At 35.0% G+C, this 22055-nt stretch overlaps 1 long non-coding RNA gene and 1 pseudogene across 2 annotated transcripts; both read right to left on the reverse strand.

Annotated features, from left to right (window-relative positions):
- Window positions 1-1431: 1431 nt before the first annotated feature.
- LOC111095680 lies at window positions 1432-7844 on the reverse strand (annotated as a pseudogene).
- Window positions 7845-7971: 127 nt separating this feature from the next.
- LOC111095687 lies at window positions 7972-20146 on the reverse strand. 2 transcript variants are annotated; one of them, XR_005357510.1, is made up of 3 exons: window positions 19597-20146; window positions 11878-12124; window positions 7972-8267 (listed from the first exon to the last, which is right to left on the reverse strand). It is a non-coding gene; the product is annotated as an uncharacterized LOC111095687 (long non-coding RNA). The 2 variants fall into 2 exon arrangements; XR_005357509.1 differs by lacking the exon at window positions 7972-8267 and adding an exon at window positions 11473-11824 and having other exon boundaries at window positions 12049-12124.
- Between the last annotated feature and the right edge of the window lie 1909 nt (window positions 20147-22055).

Consider the following 22055-nt stretch of genomic DNA (forward strand, 5'->3'; position numbering starts at 1 on the left):
ATTTTTCAAAATGTGTCTTCAGTCCTATCTATGGTAAAGTTGAAACAGTTCTGCTGGGGAAAATATTTTTCTTCCACCTTTCTAGATTCTTTGGCTGATCTAATAATTAAATTGACATGAGACAGATCAACAGGAGGAAAACAAACACAAGTTTGATAACATGTGTACCTCCTGTATATGTAGGAAAGGCCCAAAAACTGAGTAACATCTGAAAATGACTGAAGCCATCACCTTAAATACCATCTTCAGCTAAAGACAAAAGAAGGTATTGGAAGTAGGGAGTTCATTTTGGGAGGTTACCAGGAAAAGCACATTCAAGGTTCTTACAGAGATTTCCAGTTATTGTTATCTATCTTCATAGATAAATTTCTAGAGGCTGAGCCATTTCTTTTTCTTGGTATAGTGAGGGAGACACTTTTATAAGTGGAGATTTCCATTATAAATATCTTTCTTACAAAAGAGTAACTTCTACTCAATTTTAAGAGCTTCTCTTGTGTCTGCAGTTCTTTTTTATAGATTTTATTTATTTATTAATTCATGAGAGACATGATGAGACAAAGAGAGACAGAGACACAGGCAGAGGGAGAAGTAGCTCCATGCAGAGAGCCCAATGTGGGACTTGATCCTGGGACTCCAGGATCATGACCTGGGCTGAAGGCAGGTGCTAAACCACGGAGCCACTCAGGGATTCCCATGTCTGCAGTTTCTTAAAAATAACCAGCTTAAGGTGTGCCTGGCTGGCTCAGTCAGTAGAACATGCAAGTCTTGATCTCAGGATCATGAGTACAAACACCATGTTGGTCATAGAGCTTACTTTTTTTAAAAAAAGCTTAAAATAATCAGTATGCCAAAAAGCGTATCTTCTGTCCTTCAGTTTCATGGTTATAGATTTTCAGGAAGTCCTGTATAGTGTGTTGTCCTTCCTGAAATTTCGTAAGGCATATTAAAATATTAAATCTCTGATAAAAGTTTTATTCTTAAAAAAAACTTTATTTATTTATTTATTTATTTATTTATTTATTTATTTAAAAGACACAATTTATTCAGCATGATCAGACTATTACATTTAGCAACCAATAACATGGGTGCAAAAAACAAAAACTATGTTAAAACCTTTCCTTGGATGCTTTAGACTTTTCACAGAATAGAAACTAACCTGTTATACAGTTAATTACAAATATACTCCTCGAGTTTTTTGCCCATACGCATGAGTATTATCTAAAATATGTCTTCTTTGTAGCAGCTAGCCCCTGACACCACTAGGCTTGGCTGGGTCCACAAATCTGTTGTAACCTGTAGCTTTCCTGTCACTTCTCTGGCTCTCCTCTCCTTCTAAGCTTTGTTTCCTGGCAGTAATTAAAACCTTCTGCTGTAGCTACTGCTGCTGCTGGAATGACCATAGCCAACATGGTTTTGTGGTTTGGTGAGGTATTAGCTTCTGCCACTATAAAGGCCAGGGCTTCTGCCTACAAAATTCCTCCTTTCCTGGATCCAAAATTTGAAGATTGATTGTTGTCATTGCCAAAATGGTCACTAGCTCCTATCACTTAAAAAAATTGCTTCCTTCATTACCAAATCTATTAGAGCCATCCCCATTGCCACCATATTCACCACCACCTTGACTGCCACCCAAACTACCTCACCTACTGAAGTTTCCTCCATGACTAAAGTTGTCATTCCCACAAAAACCACCTCCATGGCCACTACCAGAGTTTCCAGAACTTATACTTTTTTGGCTGGATGAAGCCTTAGCCATCTCTTGCTTAGATAGGGTTTTCCTTACTTCACAATTGTTTTCATTCATAGTATCTTTTTCTTTTAAAGATTTTTTATTTATTTCTTCATGAGAGAGAGAGAGAGAGACAGACAGACAGACAGACAGACACAGGCAGAGGGAGAAGCAGGCTCCATGCAGGGAGTCCGACATAGGACTCGATCCTGGGTCTCCAGGATCAGGGCCTGGGCTGAAGGCGGCCCTAAACCGTTGAGCCACCCGGGCTGCTTCATAGTATCTGTTTTTAAAAAGATTTATTTACATGAGAGAGTGATAGCACTAGTAGGGGGAGGCACTGAGGGAGAGGGAGAAGCAGACTCCCTGCTGAATAGGGAGCCCAACACAGAACTCTATCCCAGGACCCCAGGATCATGATCTGAGCCAAAGGCAGATGCTTAATTGACTGAGCCACCCAGGTGTCCCATAATATGGTATTTTTCAGTGACAGTCTTGTCTATGGAGTCATGGTCATCAAATGTTACAAAAGCAAAGCCTGTCTTCTTGCCACTGCCTCAGTCATTTATGATTTAAATCACTTCAATTTTCCAATGCTGTTTAAAATAATGATGTTCTTTAGTGTCTTCTTTAATGCCATCAACAAAAAAAATCTTTTTTACAGTTAAGTGAGCATCAGATCTTTGAGAATATTCTCTTGAGACAGCCCTCTTTAGTTCCACATCTCTTCCATCCACCTTGTGTGGCTCTGCATCCATGTCTTCCACAGTGGCATACCTGACAAACCCAAAACCTCTGGGGCACTTGGTGCTTGGATCTGTCATTACCACATAGTCTGTAAGTGGTATGCCTCTTAACGGCTCTATAGACTCATCAATTTCTTCAAAGTTCAAACCTCCAGTGAAGAGCTTCCACAGCTGTTCAGGTTCTTTGGGAGTCTCTAACTTAGGTATAATAATGATGAGAGAGGAGATTTTAAGGATGCTTACTTACATCGCATCATCATCCATGGGCAGAAAGCTCTGATAAAATTTTTAGTTAAGGAATTGTTTGAACTTTGTTTCTGTCAGAATTTCTCAAAGGTGGTTTATTGCAATTTTAGGTCTTTTTTGGATGGCATGTTTTTTGAAGGATGGAAGGAAAATTGCAGGAAATGTTTACTATCCACAATACTACAAGAAATTATATCACTGGCAAAAAACATGATGAAATATCATAGTCAATACATTCTGGAAAAAGATAAGCTCAGATTATAGGAAGCTATTAGTATAAACTGGTAGTTTTTAAGTTTTGGGGACTTGTAAGGGTATTTATAAAGAGCTTAATTATCTATCTTTATCCATATTTCCTAGAATAATAGGACCTATAATTGGAAACATACATTTTTAGCATCTACTACTTCCTTGAAATAAAATAGACAGAAGAAATGGATTATTTTTCCTTCATCTGTTCAAATACTTGTCATTTAAGAGGCTCCAGGGTGGCTTAGTTGGTTAAGCATCTGCCTCTTGGTTTCAGCTCAGGTCATGATCTCAGGGTCATGATATGGAACCCCAATTCTGGATCTGTTCTGTGATCAGCAGGGAGTCTGCTTAGGACTCTCTCTCCCTCTCCCTTCACCCCTCCCTCTTCTCTCTCTCTTTCTCTCAAATAAATAAATCTTTAAAAAGACTGGTCATTCAATTAAACTACAAACCTGGAATTTGGAATTTCATAATTATTTCCCATTAATGCCTGCTTCTTATCTTTACTTTGTAACCTGGAGAGAAAGAGCCACAACTAGAGGCAAATATGTGTTTATTTGGGGGTAAGCATTGTAATTTGGGGATCACAGATTTAGATGGTTACCCAAATGTGTTTCTACTTCTAGAGTGAAGGCAATGGATTTTTTAATGAGGAAAAGGAAGGATATTAATTACATAAGTTGAAGAAAATAAGTTTTTCTTTTAGCGTTAAGAAGTTAACTCTGGGTTAGACATTGATTGATAACTCACATTATCTTCAGAAATTCCATAACTATTGTCTTGTGACCGGGATGTCCATTCTTCTACAGACTTCTCAAGAAATTGCTCAAAACAATTGCCATTTTGCCCAGCCTAAAGGTTTTTTTCCCAGTTCAAACAAAGGTAGGTAAAGCAGTTTCTCTGTAGTGGTTTCTCCGACTCCATTTTTAAAATGGCTCCAGTCATGACAGTTTTTCACAACTTAAAGTTCAAACAGATTAAACTGTAGATCAAGGTAGAAATACTGCATTTAAATTTATTTATTTATTTATTTATTTATTTATTTATTTATTTATTTATTTGAGACAGAGAGACAGAGAGAGAGAGAGAGAGAGACAGAGGGAGAAGCAGGCTCCATGCAGGGAGCCTGATGTTGGACTTGATCCCTGGTCCCCAGGATCACGCCCTGAGCTGAAGGAGGTGCTAAACCACTGAGCCACCTGGGATACCCAGAAATACTGCATTTTTTAAGGAGGTGATTGGAAGCAAATTGACTTCTAAGTAAGTAACTGGGCTGCAGAAATAGTCATGAGTATCTATGATTATTAAACACCTTGTATAGAAGAGGATATTTTAAACACCTTACAGATAACTAACCATTTATGAGGTACAATTATGAGAGAGAAATAAGAAATATATACTTATAATTAAGTGTTAATGTAGCCCACTTAATGTTAACACTAAAGTGCTGATGCTTTATTCTGAATTCTTATTCTGTTAGTTGATTTGGAATAAGGCAAGCTATAAATAATAAAGATTAGGCAGATCAGACAAAACCTATATTAAGATTCTAGCATTTTCATTATACTATATACAGATTTTTCAATAGAAACTTCACCATTTTTATAAAAAATTCTTAAATTAGAAAAAAATGCTACACACTTTATCATCAGGAGAAGTATAATTAATCATGCACATAAATATGTATATTCAATGTTTAATATGTGCATAATTGCCCTCTTATAGGAATTGAAGATTACATAAGGGAAATTAATAAACAAATATTGATTGAGCAGCCCTTACTTTTTAGGTTAATGCATTTACTTTTGAGGATGCAAAAAGTCCCGTATGGAACATATCAAAAAGGTTTGGTCAAAGAAACAGTGTCAGACCATATTACAAACTCAATCCATAATTGCTGACAGATGAAATATGAAAATATGAAAACAACACATTATGTGTTATTCTAACAATATGAGCATGCAAAGAATAATTATTAAGGAATTCAGGATAGTGCACTATGAATGTGGGTTGAGTAACAAGAGAAAACCTAAATTCAAAGTGGGGCTTAACTTAGATATCAAAGGTGAAAGTATCTTTTTTTTTTATATGGGAAGTATAGAAAACAGTAGAAGACAGGGACAGATACAACAGAAACTTTCAGAGATAAGTGAACGTAGCATGTTGAAATAAACGGAGAGAGATGGAAAAAAAAAGATAAGATGGAAAAGCATATTGTAAGTATACATTACAGAAACTCTTCTAGAAGAAGTTAAATGAGAGGCAGGGAAAATCTAGCAGGATATGAATTTTAGCCATTGAACATTTTTATTAAGAAATAAGGCCCATTTCATTGAGAAATTCTCCATAGTCTCCATTGGGATTTGGTGGAGCTCTAGACAATGGATCGTTTTGAGAAGATATTTTGGAAATTCAGGCTTGATGTAATGGGGAGCTGGGGTAAGAAAGTGCTAATGTGTGCAAGCTAGTTGGGCATGAGGAAGGGACAGATGTAACAACACTCCCAAGAGAAATTCTGCAGGACTTAGAAATCAGTGACATTAATAAGATAGCAAATTGACTGAGAGTAAGAGCAGGATTAAAATAATGAAGTTCATTTCTTCTTCTGTTATCCAAAGAAAAATTTTACCTAGCATAGCAATGACAGTAGAATTCTAAAGCACTAAACATTGTAGCTGAATGCTATTAAAAGCATGTGAATGTTCCTCAATAAGAAATCTATTTTGTGTAGCAACAAGTATTTATGAATATATATGACAAATTTATGTAAACCTTATGGAGAAAACTGGAAAACTTTAATGAAAGATATTAAATAAGATTGAAATTGAGTAAAGAGGTATAAAATGCTCATAGGTGTCATAACCAATTTTTCTGAAAACATTAAATTTGTTTTGTATAATTCCAATGAGAATGCCAATAATATTTATTTTCAATTTGAAAAGTTGGTTCTAAAATGTATATGTAAGAGTGAGTAGGGGAGACATATGTACATGGTGTGTGTGTGCGTGTGTGTATACACTAATATATTTATTTGTAGCAACTAGAGGTGTGCCCTTTTGGTTAAATGACAGGAAAAGAGAAAAATGAAACAGGGACATTTGGGTGGCCCAGTTGGTTAAGTGTCCAACTCTTGATTTTGGGTCAGGTCATGATCTCAGTATTGTGAGATTGAGCCCGGTGTTAGGCTTTGGGCTGAGCATGGAGCCTGCTTGAGACTTTCTCTCCTTCTCTGTATGCTCCTTCTCCACCTCTTTCTCTCTTTAAAAAAATGGAGCAGAAAAAGGTCCCAGGATCAGATCCAGGCACATATAAGAATGAGATGGTATTGCAGATCAGTAGTGATTGGGAAGACTATTCAAGAATAGCACTTTGAAAGAATTATTTAATGGGGTCTTTATTTCATACAATACACAAGAATAAATTCCAGATAGGTTAAAGACAAATGTAAAAACAAAATTTAAAAATTTTAGCAAAAAATTAACTTTGGGCTAGTTTGGGATCCTCTAAACTAAATAAAGAAGTATAAAAAATTAGCAGAAGCTTTGAAAAATTAGTAACATTCAAACTAAAACTTGTTTTCACTCAACCAAAAACTATTAGAGCTAACCAATGAATTTGGTAAAGTTATAGGATACAAATTAATATACAGAAATGCATTGCATTTCTATACACTAATAATAAACTAGCAGAAAAAAAATTAACCCCTTTTAGCATCAAAAAGAATGAGATACCAAGGGATAAATTTAATCAAGAAGGTGAAGAACCTGTACTCTGTAACCATAAGAATTGATGAAAGAAATTGAAGGTCACACAGAAAATGGAAAGATACTGTATTCATGAATTGGAAGAATTCATATTATTAAAATGTCTAATTTGATTCTCCCATAACATCATTCTCAGATTATCATTTCATACTTGTGTTTGATTGTTTACTGTATGTTATTTTTCTCTTTCTTTAGATAGTAAGCTCTAACAAAGAATATGTCAGTTTCACCTACAATTGAATACCTAAATCAAAGCCTGGTGTGGCCATTTCTAAATATATATTTGTTGAATAAATGAATGGGAACTGTGAACCAACCAGTATTGGAGAGAAAACAAACAACTCTTCACCTCCATACATCAGTGAGAGCAGGTCTTGGTTAATTCCCTGAAGTGTGATATTTTCTCAGTGAGATAGATGATCCTTTGTATAATGGATGATCCATGACAGATCCCGGTTCAAGGGATTAGACACTGGCTACATCTGACGATTCCTTGTTTATTGTATTCCTTGGGGACTGAGGTTAGAGGTTCATTCTATGGGATCACGCAGGAACAATAGGGTCACTCAAACTATTCTTTTGCCATGACTCTAGAAGAATTACTTCCATTCCTATACCTTCTTTTTTTCCAGTATAGGGTCAGAACACTGGATTCCATATTGCCTCATACTTGCTTTCTTCTTCCATAAATCCATGTGCATTCTTAGCTCCCTGGGCCTTCAGGCCATGCCCCAGCCTGTGAGAAGTCATTAATTTGTATCTGCATTGGTGTCCCATTGTCGACAGTCCCAAGCACCAAACCCATAATTTCCCTGAATGTAACAAATTCACTTTTCAATGGATACTACTGCCACCATATTTCTCCTGTTAATTTCACAGAGAAAACCACTGACCTGAAGGAGTTAGCTGGACTTATTCTCACAGATATGGGGAAGTGAAAAGTTACCTCTTTGCAGAAAATAAAAATAAAAGTAAAAATAAAAAGGGAAAGAAAAGGGAAGTTATCTCTTTGCTCCCAGCATTTCTCAATTCATCATGATGTTCATTCATTTGGTGCTTACAGTCCTGCACTGAACTTCCTTCACCTGCTACCCAAACTTGTACCATTTTATGGATCTATTGTGCTGTACAAAGGAATAGAGGTACTAATAACTTAGACTATTATAGTAAATAGCGTATATGACTAGAGAGATCAGGCCAGATACTTTCAAACTCAAAGTTTACCTTTAGCATGATAATACAATTCACAGACAATTATTTTATTTTAGCTTTACTATCCTGTGGAGAGATCATACTATTTTTTTAAATGAACCTCCAAAGATTTTAAAAATTAAAAAAGTAGTACTTAATGATAGTAAATGAAAACACTTAGTTTGCTTTCTTCTTTCTTTCTTTCTTTCTTTCTTTCTTTCTTTCTTTCTTTCTTTCTTTCTTTCTTCTTTCTTTCTCTTTCCCTTTTTCTTCTTCTCTTCTTCACTCAGCCAATCCTATAGAATGAAATGGTTTGTATGTTTTCCCTAGGCTTTCAACCTGGAGATTGAAAAGGAGCAGTGAGGCTATTTGCTGTACTGTATTTATTACTATTGCCAAATGGTTTGCATTTGTACGTGTATTTGATTAGGCAAAAATGCAATACAAGCACTTGTTTTGGTGATAAAGTCAATTATTATTTTTCAACTTTTGCAAAAGACACATAAAATTTGATATAATCCTATAAATAGTTTGATATGCATTCCATTCATTTAGGGTGAAACCAAGCAACCAAAAAAGTGTTCACCAAATATTTGGATTACTAGACAAATATTTGCATTACTAGACAAAGCAATACATAATTGTTCAATAATCTTAATTGACTGCCTTTAATAATGACTTCATTTTTCTTAATTTTGATAGCTGGTTTCTACATTACTAAAGTTTTATCCTAGCATATTATGACCATTTTACAGGTGAGAAAGTGGAATTGCATGGGGTTTACTAATGTGCCCCAAATGTACAGTTAACTATAATCTTAACTAACTATTTAAAGCCAGATCTGTAAGTTTCAGAGTTTGCGCCCTTATCCAATATATTACATAAGAGTCAATCAATAAATCTTTGTTTAATCTAAGTGAATTTTGCTACCTGAGAATCAAAGTAACAAAGATTGAGAGGATTAAAGAAGTGAATTCAGAACTTGAGGGAATGGCAGAATGATTGTAATGAAACTTGAATCTCTTAGAAAATGCTAGACCATGTAATCTGTGTATGTAGGATTGTGTGTGTGTGTGTGTCTTTGTATTTGGTGGTGCCTAATATTCAGAGACTTTTTCAATAAATATTATAAAAGGCAATGATTAAAATTATAACTGGCAAGGTAAAAAGAATTTGGTGCTCTATAATTACAAAAGGCGAAGAAACCAAACTACTATGAAATGAAAATACATTCTTTAAATCTGTTCTCACAGTTCCCAGACTAATAACTTGCTTTTATTTCTTTTACACTAAAGCAACTGATAAATTGATTGAAAATTGTATATAATACAGTAGGTGTTTCTTGTTTTTGTTTTAAGGTAATACTCATAAGGAGGTAGTGAAAAGCAGTGTGAAACGAGAGTAATCCGAGAGGAGCAGGTGGAGCTCTTTCTCTTCTTAGATAAGGGCTCTATTTTCACAAAGTCATTATAGTTGCATGAACCATATGCTGAGAAAACAATAATCTGGGAATAAGCTAATATTACAATACATATTTTAAAACAGCAAAGTTGATAAAAACAATATACTTATTCCATTTATTTCCTTTACTTGAAATTTTCTTTCTTTTGAGGTTTTCATTTTCAAATTCCCAGTTCATCTTAATCTTTCTTGATAATCCTATTATACTGCCAAAAAAAAGTATCCTTTCCTTACCTCAAAGCATACAAGCCACTTTCTCATGCAAATGCATATGCAGACACACGCACTCATGCAAACACACATCATGCAGAGGTACACACATACACACATACAGAAACACATAAACACAACTCGTACATACACACACATGGTCACTTAGATTAGGAAAGTCACGTTGATGTAAATATATTTTATAGTTTTTAACAGCTTTATATTTCGAAAGTATCAAATATTCTGGCAAATGACAAAAGGAGGCTTTTAGAATAAAATTTTTCTAAGTATTTTTCAGAATGTTTATCTGTATACCTTTTTAAAATGACCATTTGACACATATGCAGTAAAACAAATGAAATCCAAAGGTAGGCTTTATGAATTATTATAAGAAAGACAGTTATCTATACTCCATCAAGGTCAAGAAATAGAATATTTCCAGAACCCCAGAAACTCTTTCTTCTCCTTATAAGTAACAACACTTCTGAAATTTCTTTATAGTTTTGACTCCAGTGATTATCTGGCTGATAATGATAGTTCAATCTGCTTTTGATGTGTTGTAAGTATACTTCTAGAGTATATATCCCCTTATGTATGTCTCCTCCTTAGTTTTATGTTGGTATGATTCATCTGTGTTGTTGCATTATTTCATTTTCATTAGTAATTATAGTAATCTATAACAAACTGTATTTATTAATCCTTCTGGTTTTGAGCAATTGGATTTTTCCCCATTTTATTGAGAAATAATTGACACACATCACTGTATAAGTTTAGACATACAGCATGATGGTATAATTTACATATATTGTGAGGTGATTATCACAGTAGGTTAAGCCAACATTCATCATTTCATATGGATACAATTTAAAAGAAAGAAAGGAGAAAAGAAATAAAGGAAAAAATATTCTTATTGTGATGGGAACTCTTAGGGTACACTCTCTTCACAACTTTTCTGCATATCACACAATTCAAGTAATTGGATTGTTTTTTTATTTCAACATTACATTAGAGCTGTGGATATCTTTTAATCTGTCACTTTGGATTCTTTTTTTTTTTTTTTAAAGATTTTATTGATTTATTCATGAGAGAGAGAAAGAGAGAGAGAGAGAGAGAGAGAGGCAGAGACACAAGCAGAGGGAGAAACAGGCTCCACACAGGGAACCTGATGTGGGACTCGATCCTCGGACACGAGGATCATGCCCTGGGTCAAAAGCAGGTGCTAAACCGCTGAGCCACCCAGGTGTCCTTGTCACTTTGGGTTCTTGTGCATGAATTCTTTTGGGTAAATAATAAGAAAGTTATTAGTCACAGACAGTGTTACCATATAAGTTATTATAGATACTGGGACACTTTGGGGGTTAAAGGTGTTCTAGAATGAACATCACTGTATAATTTTAATATTTTTAATATTAATTGAGTGGCAAATAGGCTATAATAGCTGATTGGCTAATTAAACAGTCCTATCCTAAAATAATTTTTAGAAATCAAATTAGTTCTGAGAAAAAGCATAATATCTGGGTACAATGAATAAAAAATTGAAAAAAGCCTTTGTACTTATTATCTGATCATTTAAATAAATAAGTGGAATAATCTTAGACTTAGATAAAATAACTTATTAACTACTTCATTAATTGGTCACTATTTACATGCTGAATGTATTTTTTAATGTATTTTTAATATTTTCAAATTTCTTCCACAATTGCCATGTGTTCCTTGAAATTTTATTTAGTGGATTAATGAATCTTGATTTTCCATTCTTCTCTATAATTAAGAAAGATATACTATCTGAAAGGGCAAACATAAATCTAAACTCAGAACAAATTTTGTTCACTAGAGAATATTTTTATTGAAAATTTTCATTATTTTACACTAAGTATTTTCACAGATATGTCTTTTAGGCTCTACTAAGAATTTTCTTCTTTTCCCAAATAGTTTCATTAGGGAAAAAAAAAAACTCTTGAATTGTTTATGTTGCAAAATTATAGGCTTTCTTAATTTCATTCCATTCTAGTAAAAAAGAAAATACACCTATCCTTTTGAAAATACAAGCTCCATGAAAAATGTTCTCCTGCATCCTATAGAAAGGGATTATATAATTTAAAAATGAAATTTTATGCAGGTTGTTGTGATTTATTTAATTTATTCAGTTTATCTCTTGATCTTAATATATTTTTTGTTTGTGTTGCTCTTCCTTGACTTAACGATGGGGTTATGTCCTGATACACCTGTAAGTTGAAAATATCAGAAGTTGAAAATGCATTTAATACACTTAACTTACCTTAAACATGTTCAGAACACTTGCATTAGTTTACAGTTGGGCAAAATATATAACACAAAGCTGATATGATAAAGTGATGAGTATCTCATGTGATGCATTAAATACTGTACTGAATGTGAAAAATAGAATGGTTGTATGGGTGCAGAATTGTTAGATGTATCAGTTGTTCACCTTCATGATGGCACAGCTGCCTGGGAGCTGTTGCCATTCAGCTTCACAAGAAAGTATCCTACTGCATATCACTCACCTGGGAAAAGATCAAAATTCAAAATTTGAAGAATGTTTTCTACTGAATGCATATCACTTCCACACCATTGTAAAGACAGAAATCTTAAATCCAACTACCATAAATTGTGGACTATCTATATACTTTTTTTCCCCATAACTAACTCAGTGAAATCTTTAAGATTTTTGATAGTGTTTATTAAATAATTTGATGGAATATTTTTACTAGTGTTAGAGAAACAACAGCTCCATAACTTCAGAGGACCCATTTACAAAAAAAAATTCAATACAATTATAATACATTTAGGTTGATTTACCAAATAATTCTTCAAAGGCTCAGACATTTTTCTCTTTTTTTTTAAATTTTATTTATTTATATTTTTAGAGAGGAAGGAAGACAGAGTGGGGAGGGAGGGGCAGAGAGAGAAGGAGACAGAGAATCTTAAGTAGGCTCCATGCCCAGTGCAGAGCCTGACATGGAGCTTCATCTCACAACCCCTGAGAAGATCATGACCTCTGTCAAAAGTCAAAATCAAGAGTCAGATACTTAATTGACTGAGCCCCCCAGGTGCCCCAAAGGCTCAGACATTTCTAAAATACTATGGTGCTGAAAGATTTTTTGGTTTGTTTTCAACATAACTTTATTATAAAAACTTTATAGTTTATGTACTCAAATCATGTGTATTGTAAAACTTGACAACTACAGCCTCTGTCTAGGTCATTGGGATATTACAATTTGATTTAGATGCAGTTATGAATTTTTGTATGCAGCATACATCTGAGTACATTTCTGTGACCCAGATTTGTTTAATTTTGTGAAAACTTTGTGTTCAGCATGATGCTATGTTCCCTAATAATTTGTATTTCTGGGTGCCTGGGTGGCTCTGTGGTTAAGCGTCTGCCTTTAGCTCAGGGCATGATCCTGGAGTCCCAGGATCAAGTCCCACATTGGGCTCCCTGCATGGAGCATGCTTGTCCCTCTGCCTGTGTCTCTGACTCTCTCTTTCTGTGTCTCTCATGAATAAATAAATAAAATTTTTAAAAAATTGTACTTCTATTATCATCATAAAGCAAACAGTTTTGTCTTTAATCTTAAACTTTTTAATAAATTCACAAAACATTTATTATAAAGTATGTTTTACCTTTGTCAGAATGAATTTCTAAACACTTTGACTCCTTAATTTCAATGAAAAAATGTTTTTGGAATTAATGATTTCTATTTGAAGCATCTGATGAAACTGTTGGAGTCACCATATTAATTAACAGGTGTCAACTTATTTTGTAATTATTCAAAATAACTCATTTATGTGAGAAAAATTTACTAAGAGATTAGTCATCTGATCTAAATGAAAAATCATGCTTCATAGGCTTACGTGTTTCACATGGAAAGGGTTCTTCTGGGGCTCCTGGGTGGCTTTTTGTTAAGCGACCCACTTGATTTTGGCTCAGGTACTGATTTCAGGGTCATGAAATTGAGCCCAATGCTGGGCTCCATGCTGGGTATGGAGCCTGCTTAAGGTTCTCTCTTCCTCTACAAACCCCTGGGTCCCCACACATGTGCACTCTCTCTCTCTCTCTCAAATGGAAAATGCATTTCCTTCAGTTTTGTGTGTTAAATCACTATTTGGGGGGTAGTTGTGTTAACTTACTAACTTTTAAAGTGGATGTTGAGTATCCTTCCACAGGACTGTGTCTTATTTATTTCTTAAAAAATATTGACAAGAGTATCACTTTAATACATAAGAATATCATAAATGTCATAAGCATTTTGTGAAATGTTTGTCCATTTCAGCTTTCTAAGAAATGAAATTCCTATAGTTCATTTTTTCAGTTTACATTACTTGCATTTTGTATGTAGCTTTTGACTTTTGAGCCATTTATTCTGAAAGAGGTTATTACAAAACAAAAGGAATATTATCAAGCATCAGAATAAATAAAATAATTTTGCAGTTTATGATAAATACCAAAAGTACTATGGCAAAAATATTCAGATTTTTATTTAGAAATTCTTGGGGCAGCTGAGTCACTCAGTTAAGTATCCAACTCTTGATTTTGGCTCAGGTCATGATCTCAGGATCCTGAGATGGAGTCCCGTGTCAGGCTTGGTGTATAGCAGGGGAGTCTGCTTGAGATTCTTGCTCCCTCTCCTTCTGCCCCTCCCCCTGCTTGCATGCATACACTCTCTTTCTCTAAAATAAATAAGTCTTTTAAAAAAATTCTATGGCATGATGGCTCAACCTTTTTTTTAAAAAAACATATATTTCACATCTATTTTAACTCTAATTTCTTACATTTCTACTGAACCCCTAATTGGTGGCCTGGAAGCTTTCACATCTTGCAGACTGTGTGCTGGTATAGGAACAATTGGCTGGTAAGGCAAGTGGCTGGCAAGGGAAACAATGGCACTCCAACCATTAGTACTAAATGGAACAGGATGCTGGAGCAACAGGTAATTAGGGCTATTTGGGGAACCTATGATTACATGCATCATCAGGTCTGCAAATAATGCCAGATTATTATTTCAAAGTGTATGTAAAGCTGTTTCCATTGATTCATATTTTCTTTGATGTAGTAGAATGGGGCTTGTCTCATTTGGTGTTTTGTTTTTTAAATTCATTAAGTGATATTTAATTTTTATTCTCCATATGATCCCTCAAGAGTTTCATCCTCTTTAACAATGAAAAACACACATTTTAAAAATTCAAACTCATCAATATGAAATACAAAACATTAAGATATACCAAAGAAGACAATGCTTACAAATGGGCAAAATGATTAATAATACCACTTATTTAAAAAGTGTACAAATTATAACAGTTTCTTTGGAGGATAATTTCACAATACATACTCAGGTTAAAAATATGTGTATCTCTTATGCAAAGACTAGGGTTTTTGCTCTGCATCCCAGAGAAATATTTACCCATTAACACCAAGGCTGGTGAACATTTTGATTAATGCTACAATATGATTTAATATAAAAATTAGATAAACATGAAAACTCCTAACTCTGGGAAACCAACTAAGGGTGGTGGAAGGGGAGGAGGGCGGGGGGTGGGGGTGAATGTGTGATGGGCACTGAAGGGGGCACTTGACGGGATGAGCACTGGGTGTTATTCTGTATGTTGGCAAATTGAACACCAATAAAAATAAATTTATTATTTAAAAAAAGAAAAGAAAATCAAGAGTTTACTGGTAAAAAAAAAGAAAAGAAAATCAAGAGTTTACTGGTAAAAAAAAATAAAATTAAAATAAAAATTAGATGCAGTATTTAAAATAGACTATGTAAGCTATGTATTATTTTGCAATGAAAATATATCCAAGTAAATGTTTCAGTGAAAAAAAAGCAAGTTGTTGTATATATGGATGGGCAGATTTACAACAAAGCAAAGGAAGCATGAGAAGCAGAGCACTTCACTTGCATGAGGCCTGTCCAACTCCTGGATCTGCCCCCCAAAATATGTACCTTATAATATCAAATGTGTAAAAAAAGGCTTTCATAAAACAAAGATGTATTTTTACATATTCATGTATATATACATTCTCCTAACAAAGAGATTAGGAAGAATATACTCTAAATACACAAAAATGAATATTTTTGGAGTTGGGAATTAACATTCAGAGTCTATGTAGAGGTAGAAGATGTTTTAGGATGTAACATTATATATGTATCATAAGATTTCTGTAGAATGAACATATATTACTGTGTAATTAATGTAATTGAAATAAAACATATTTTTAGGTATCCAAATAATAGAAAAAAATACTTGATAGAATGCAATTTTCTTGACAGGAATAGAAAAGGGATATACAGTCAATAGAAAAAATTGCAAAAAATAAAATAGAAACTTAGAGGATAGCTTGTCAGCCTGCAGCACATTTCTGAAGAAAGCTATAGAAGATGAAAACAGAAGGAATAGTTGGAAACAATATTCTAAAGGATGAAGTCTGAGAATATTTATAATAAATTGGTAGGAGAGTTTTCAGTTTCGTAATAACCTACAGGATTAGGTAGGTTGAATGAATTTTCGTCTTCTAATTGAAACTCTTTTTTGGTCATGTGTCTGGCTTCAGCACAGAATGTGGGCAGCAGTGAGAGTGTACTATGTGGGCCCAGCCTGTAGCTGGGTGCTCCATCTTGCCAAATCCCATTAGGTCAGCTAATCCCAAGCCTAGCTGTAGCTGCATGATTATCAATGAGTGATGTTTTGAAACCACTGAGTCGTTGTTATATAATGGTAACTGAGTAATACAAGTGTCACATAGGATAGATAAAATGAACCCACACATACATAATACAGTGAAATTTACAATATCAAGGATAAGAAAAGAAAATTCTCAAAAGCTTCCAGGAAAAAGGATTATCTTCAGATCCACAGCAATTATAGTGCTAGTAGACTTAACATTAAAAGGCAACAAAATTATATCTTTAGTCTAGAAATGTATATGCAGGTAAAATACCCTTTAATAATGCAGGCAGAGCAAAAGACACCAACATACTCAAACATCTTCACTTTAAAACTACAGCTACTGCTAAAATAAAGGCATCATGTGTGAGATAATAGTATACTTTAAGCATCACATAAAAAAATATCTAACAATTTCAATCCTGATAGGAAAAGTACTTAATAACAACTGGAAAAATTGTTCAAGGAAATGCAATGATCATGGCCTTAAGTGAATTAATATTTGCAAAGTTCTGGAAGAGTGTCTGGGCCATAATAAATACTGTGTAAGTATTTTTTTTTTTAAATGATCAACTTTGCAGACACCTGAGAACATATTTTCTTACAGTATTGATTTTAACATTAGTCTACTGGAGACTGATGAAGTAAACACAAAATGTTAAGTGCATAATTGAATTGCAAAACACAATTAAAAAGCTTGATCTAATAACTATACACAGAGACTTGCTCCCAATAAATAACAATTGTATATTCTTTTGAAAAATACAAGACATTTAAAAAAATTAACTATATTAAAAATTACCAAGATATATGAAATATAATATATATCTTTATCTTTCATCTAAGAGAATATATATTATGTACACTTAAATAACATAGACTCTCATAAGCATAAGTATGTATAATATATATGAGAGCATATATATATATATATATATATACAAATATTAATGAAGTGTTCCATTCAAGAAGTTAGAAAACCAAAAATAAACTCTACACTAGAATGGAAATGAGAAAAGAACATAAAGAACAAAACCAGGGGTGCCTGGGTGGCTTAGTTGGTTAAGCAGCCGACTCTTGATTTCAGCTCAGGTCATAATATCAGGGTCATGGGATGGAACCTTGAGTTGGGCTCTGTGCTCAGCAGGGAGTCAGCTTGAGAGTCTCTCTTTCCCTCTCCTACCGCCCCTCCCCTCTTCATGCTCGTTTACTTTCTCTTTCAAATAAATAAATAAAATCTTCTAAAACCCCCAAATAATATAAATGATAAAAATTCTTCCTTAAAAGGATTTATTTATTTAAGAAAGAGATAGTGAGCATGAGTTGAGGAAGGGGCAGAGGGAGAGAATCTCAAGCAGACTTCCAGCTGAGTGTGGAGCCCAGTGCCCAGCTCAGTCTCAGGACCCATAAGATCATGACCTGAACCAAAACCAAGAGTCAGAAGCTTAACCAATCGAGCCACTCAGATGCCCTGATAGATAAAAATTCTAATGAAGGAAGGGGGAAAACAGATGGTAAAAATAAACAAACACATGATAAGGTGTTCCTAACTATAGATTGAATATAGTTTTAAATTTTATAAAATCTCACCCTTAGTACTATACCTTTCAAAAGATGCTAGGACTAGGTCATTTTTATAAATAATCTTTCTATTCCAGCAAACAGAAAAGGAGGCCGGCAGTGTAGGACCACTGTTTGGCTATCCATGGTACTAGATTGAAGAGGAGAGAAAGACCAGGCCCTACACCCAACTTGAGTAAATAAAAAGAACTTGGGTTAATTATCTACTGGATAATTAAGGGAGTTGGTACAATAAGGATACAGACTATACCAATCACATTTATGCATTCATCCAGCACCAATTATTTATTATCTACCAAATGTGTGGCATGTTTCTAGACACTGGTCACACGGTAGTTAAGTAAGAGTCAGAGACTCTACCCTTAGGAAACTTATATTTTGGTGCGGGCATCAAATGTATATATGAGCATATATACTCATATATACATATATATGCAGTTAAAATATATACACGTTAATCTATAATGATATATAAAAGAAATATATAAATACATATTAGAAGATCAAGAAGTAATAAATGGGTTTATTAGAGAACTAATACATTCTCTGAAGAATTGTAAAGCAGGGTAAGAGAATAAAGTCTAAGTAGCAGTCCTACTTTCAATTCCTTCTAAGGAGACACTCTGCAGGGAGAATGTGGCAGGGTGGCAGGTTTATGGTGGCTGTGGGAAGAATACCTGGTCTGTGGGCACAGCCATGGGAACATCCCTGAGCCCAACTGGTGCTGGTCTGTTTGAGGACCACACGAAGCCCCAGTGCAGGGGAGGTAGTGTAGTGCCAATGGGAGGAAACAGGCCACACACATAGCCAGGGTATGATCGCTGAACATCTCTAAGTCATGATAAGGACCTAGAATTTTATTCTAGGTGTGATGGGGAGCAAAGAGACAGATTTGAGGGGAAGAATGACATGATTTGTCATGATGCTTTCTAGAGGATCACTCTGGATGAGAATGAAATATGAGGGGTCAAGACTGGAGACTGGGTGATGTGTCCTAAGGCCAGTGCAAAAATCTGGATCAATGATAATCCTCATCTTTGCCTGTTCCTCCAGTTGGAAATCACAATCTTATTCACTTGAATAAATAACCATTATTTGAAGGCTATTGTTAAGATAGCCCCTTCCCTTTTCTTTCAAAAGGCCAGATATTCCTAGCAATTTTATACTAATTTCATTCTCATTACTTAATCATTTGACTTGCCTTTGAAACCTCTCCAAATTATTCACATTTGTCTAAATCATTGGGCTCTAAAAATAGAAGCAAGAGTCCCAGAATGTCCTAAGTAAGATCAAGAAAATTAGTCACAAATTTTTCTATTGGAGTTAAATGTATTCTGATGATGCATCCAATTGTCTTTTCTTTAAAATCAAAGGTTCTGTCCCTGGTGGTTTTATAACATCTATGAAGGAATTGGTCATTTGAGAAATTTGTCCCCAGGAAAGCTGTTGTCTTAGGCCAGATTTCCTGAGAAGTGGTGTGTGCAGGAGGTTTATTGTGGGGTACTCTATAGGTGCTTTAACATAAGGTAGTAAAGGACAAAGGATTAGACTGATGGAGACACTGACCTATACCAAAATGAGAGCAAAGTTCCCAGCAATTTCAGACTTGCTCTGATTGGAGATAAGATGTGGCCCTCATACTCTGTATCCACTAGTCAATGGATGCTGAGTGTCCTGGACAAAGTTAGAATCTCCATCAAGGCAGCTCTGTTTGGCCTGAAGACCTTACCTAGAGAGGGATTCACCAGCTGGAGAAGGAGTGTCTTGGTCCCAAGGAGGGAATCCAGGCAGCACAACAGCCAACACAGCTGCTCACTGAGTCGTAATTTTAAGCAGAGGTGATAAATAGCACTTATGCTCTTGTGTGTCTCTTCATTCCAGAGATGTTACTCTATATCCAACTGTGAAAAACTGCCCTGCTTAACTAACTATTCCTTACAGTCTGCCAAAGGCTCAGGCATCATTCTCATCTCTGTATATGCTTTCTTTCTAACCACATCTTTAGTCTGTTGATTAGTACTTCCTATTTCTCTGAACTTTGCTGTGCTTTGGTTCTTTAATTAAAATACAAGGGTACCAAAAGCTAGAAAATCAAAGGTCTTTCTACATTAAAAGCAATGCATCAGCTAATAAAGAGCATCTATTCCATCACACTAATGCTTATCCTGTTCTGCTTCTAGTGATTATCCTTTTTTTTCTAGTGATTATCCTGAAGGTAGAAAACTTTAATTGTCCTCACCCCTGAGCTCTACAGTTGGTACTTTTTAACTTGATCGTAGTGATGGTGATAGGGAATGGGAGAGACAATAGAATATTCTAGACAGAAGCTTCCTCTGAGTTCCTGTTTAGAGTAGCCAGTGACCATCTCAGCAAGTTGCAAGACTGTCCTAACCTTTATTTCCATTGCTTTGAGCATAAATTGTTGATCCCTGAAGACATGAAATGTCAACATTGTTTTGGCTTATTTTGAACACTAAAGGCAAAGTTCTTCCTTATCTCTACAGGTGAAAAACAAAGAAGCAGAATTCTTAAATGGAAGATATCATTAAGAGATAGTGTTCCTCCTCCATGAGTGTAAATAAGGACACGGTGTTGTGAAATATCCATAGTTTGCTTCGTAAAAATTTTCAATTTCCCGTTTGTTTCATACATGTCTTTAAGAAGGCTAGCTCCAGAGCATAAGGCTTGATTTTTGTATTTTCCTAAGCATCCATGCCATCACATATCACCAGGAAAAAAATCTCTCTCTTTGTGTTCATGTGACAGTTGTGAGTGTGAGTCAGTGTCATATATAGAGGAGTATGTTGGTCGGCAGAAGACCTGAGTGAGCTGGGGCTCTGACAGGTAGTTCTTATTTGATTTGAGCAAGGTAATATGGAAGAAGATGAACAAGGGCACACTGAACCTAAGACTTTATTTGTAATACTCTGGCATGAGAACTCTGAAATAGTGTTCTATCTTGGGAAAGAAAGGTGGAGTTTTTAGAGTGTTAGCCAGAGACATAAGCGGAAATTCAGCTAGCTTAAGGAAGAGTAGGTCAAAATGGTTTTTGGAAAAGGGAGGAATTACTCTTACATTTGGCAGTTGCTGGTTACACAGTTTAGGTTAAGCAAGAAGGTGGAGTAGGAAATGTAGCAGGGACCAAAGTCATATATAAAAATGGTGGAAAGTGAAAGCTCCAGGGGTCGAAGTAATACTAGTGCCACAGTAGAAAGTTTTAGTCTTTCAAGGTCTCTTATGGGCTCTCTTCTTGGTCAACAGGGAAACTGTTGCTCTAATCTGATCTCTGAAATAGCTACCTCACTTTTGTCCAGTGTGACCCCAGACTAGGGGGCATGACTACTGTCAGGGCTTCTTGAGACTTCTGTCATTATAAGTTGGATTTTGGTCATCAGTTGAGTGAGTATCTGTGCAGAAACATTTAAGAATCAGGAAAAAACACAGTAAACTGTAGTAAACAAAAACAAAAACAAAAAACAACCAAAACATAAATATGGACAGGATAATTATCAGAAGTCTTGGGACCATGCCTGTTAGAACAAATTCCACCCCAGCTGGAATCAGCCAGGGAATAGATTCCACCATTTCTGAAGATTTATTCTTTGAGACTAAATTTAATTATTATGTTTCCTCTGATCTTTCTGGAATTTCTTTGGGTAGTGTTAGATTTTTTTTTAAGATTTTACTTATTTATTCATGAGAGACAGAGAGGCAGAGACAGAAGCAGGCTCCCGAGGAGCCCCATGTGGGATTTGATTACGGGATCACACCTTGAGCTAAGGCAGACACTCAACCACTGAGCCACCCAGACATCCCTGGTGGGGTTAGATTTAAATTAAATATTATCTTGTAATATTTTGTTTTCCATTTGAACACTTAGCACATTTGTGTTTTCATATATTTATATTAATTGTTCAGTTGGTCTGTCTATTCTACTTCATGGTATGCTTCTAATTCAGGGGTCCCACAGAAATCTAATTACAAGGGTATCTGGGTGGCTCAGTCAGTTAAGGAAGTGTTTCACCGTTGATCTCAGCTCAGGTCTTGATCTCAGGGTCATGAGTTCAAGCCCTATGTTGGAGCCTACATTAAAAAAAAAAAAAGCCCAATTGCAGGTATACCTTGTTTTATTCTGCTTTACTTTAATACATTTTGCAGAAATTGTGTTTTGTACAAATTGAAGGTTTG

Source organism: Canis lupus, chromosome 4, assembly GCF_011100685.1.
Source record: "Canis lupus familiaris isolate Mischka breed German Shepherd chromosome 4, alternate assembly UU_Cfam_GSD_1.0, whole genome shotgun sequence".
Lineage (NCBI taxonomy): Eukaryota > Metazoa > Chordata > Mammalia > Carnivora > Canidae > Canis > Canis lupus.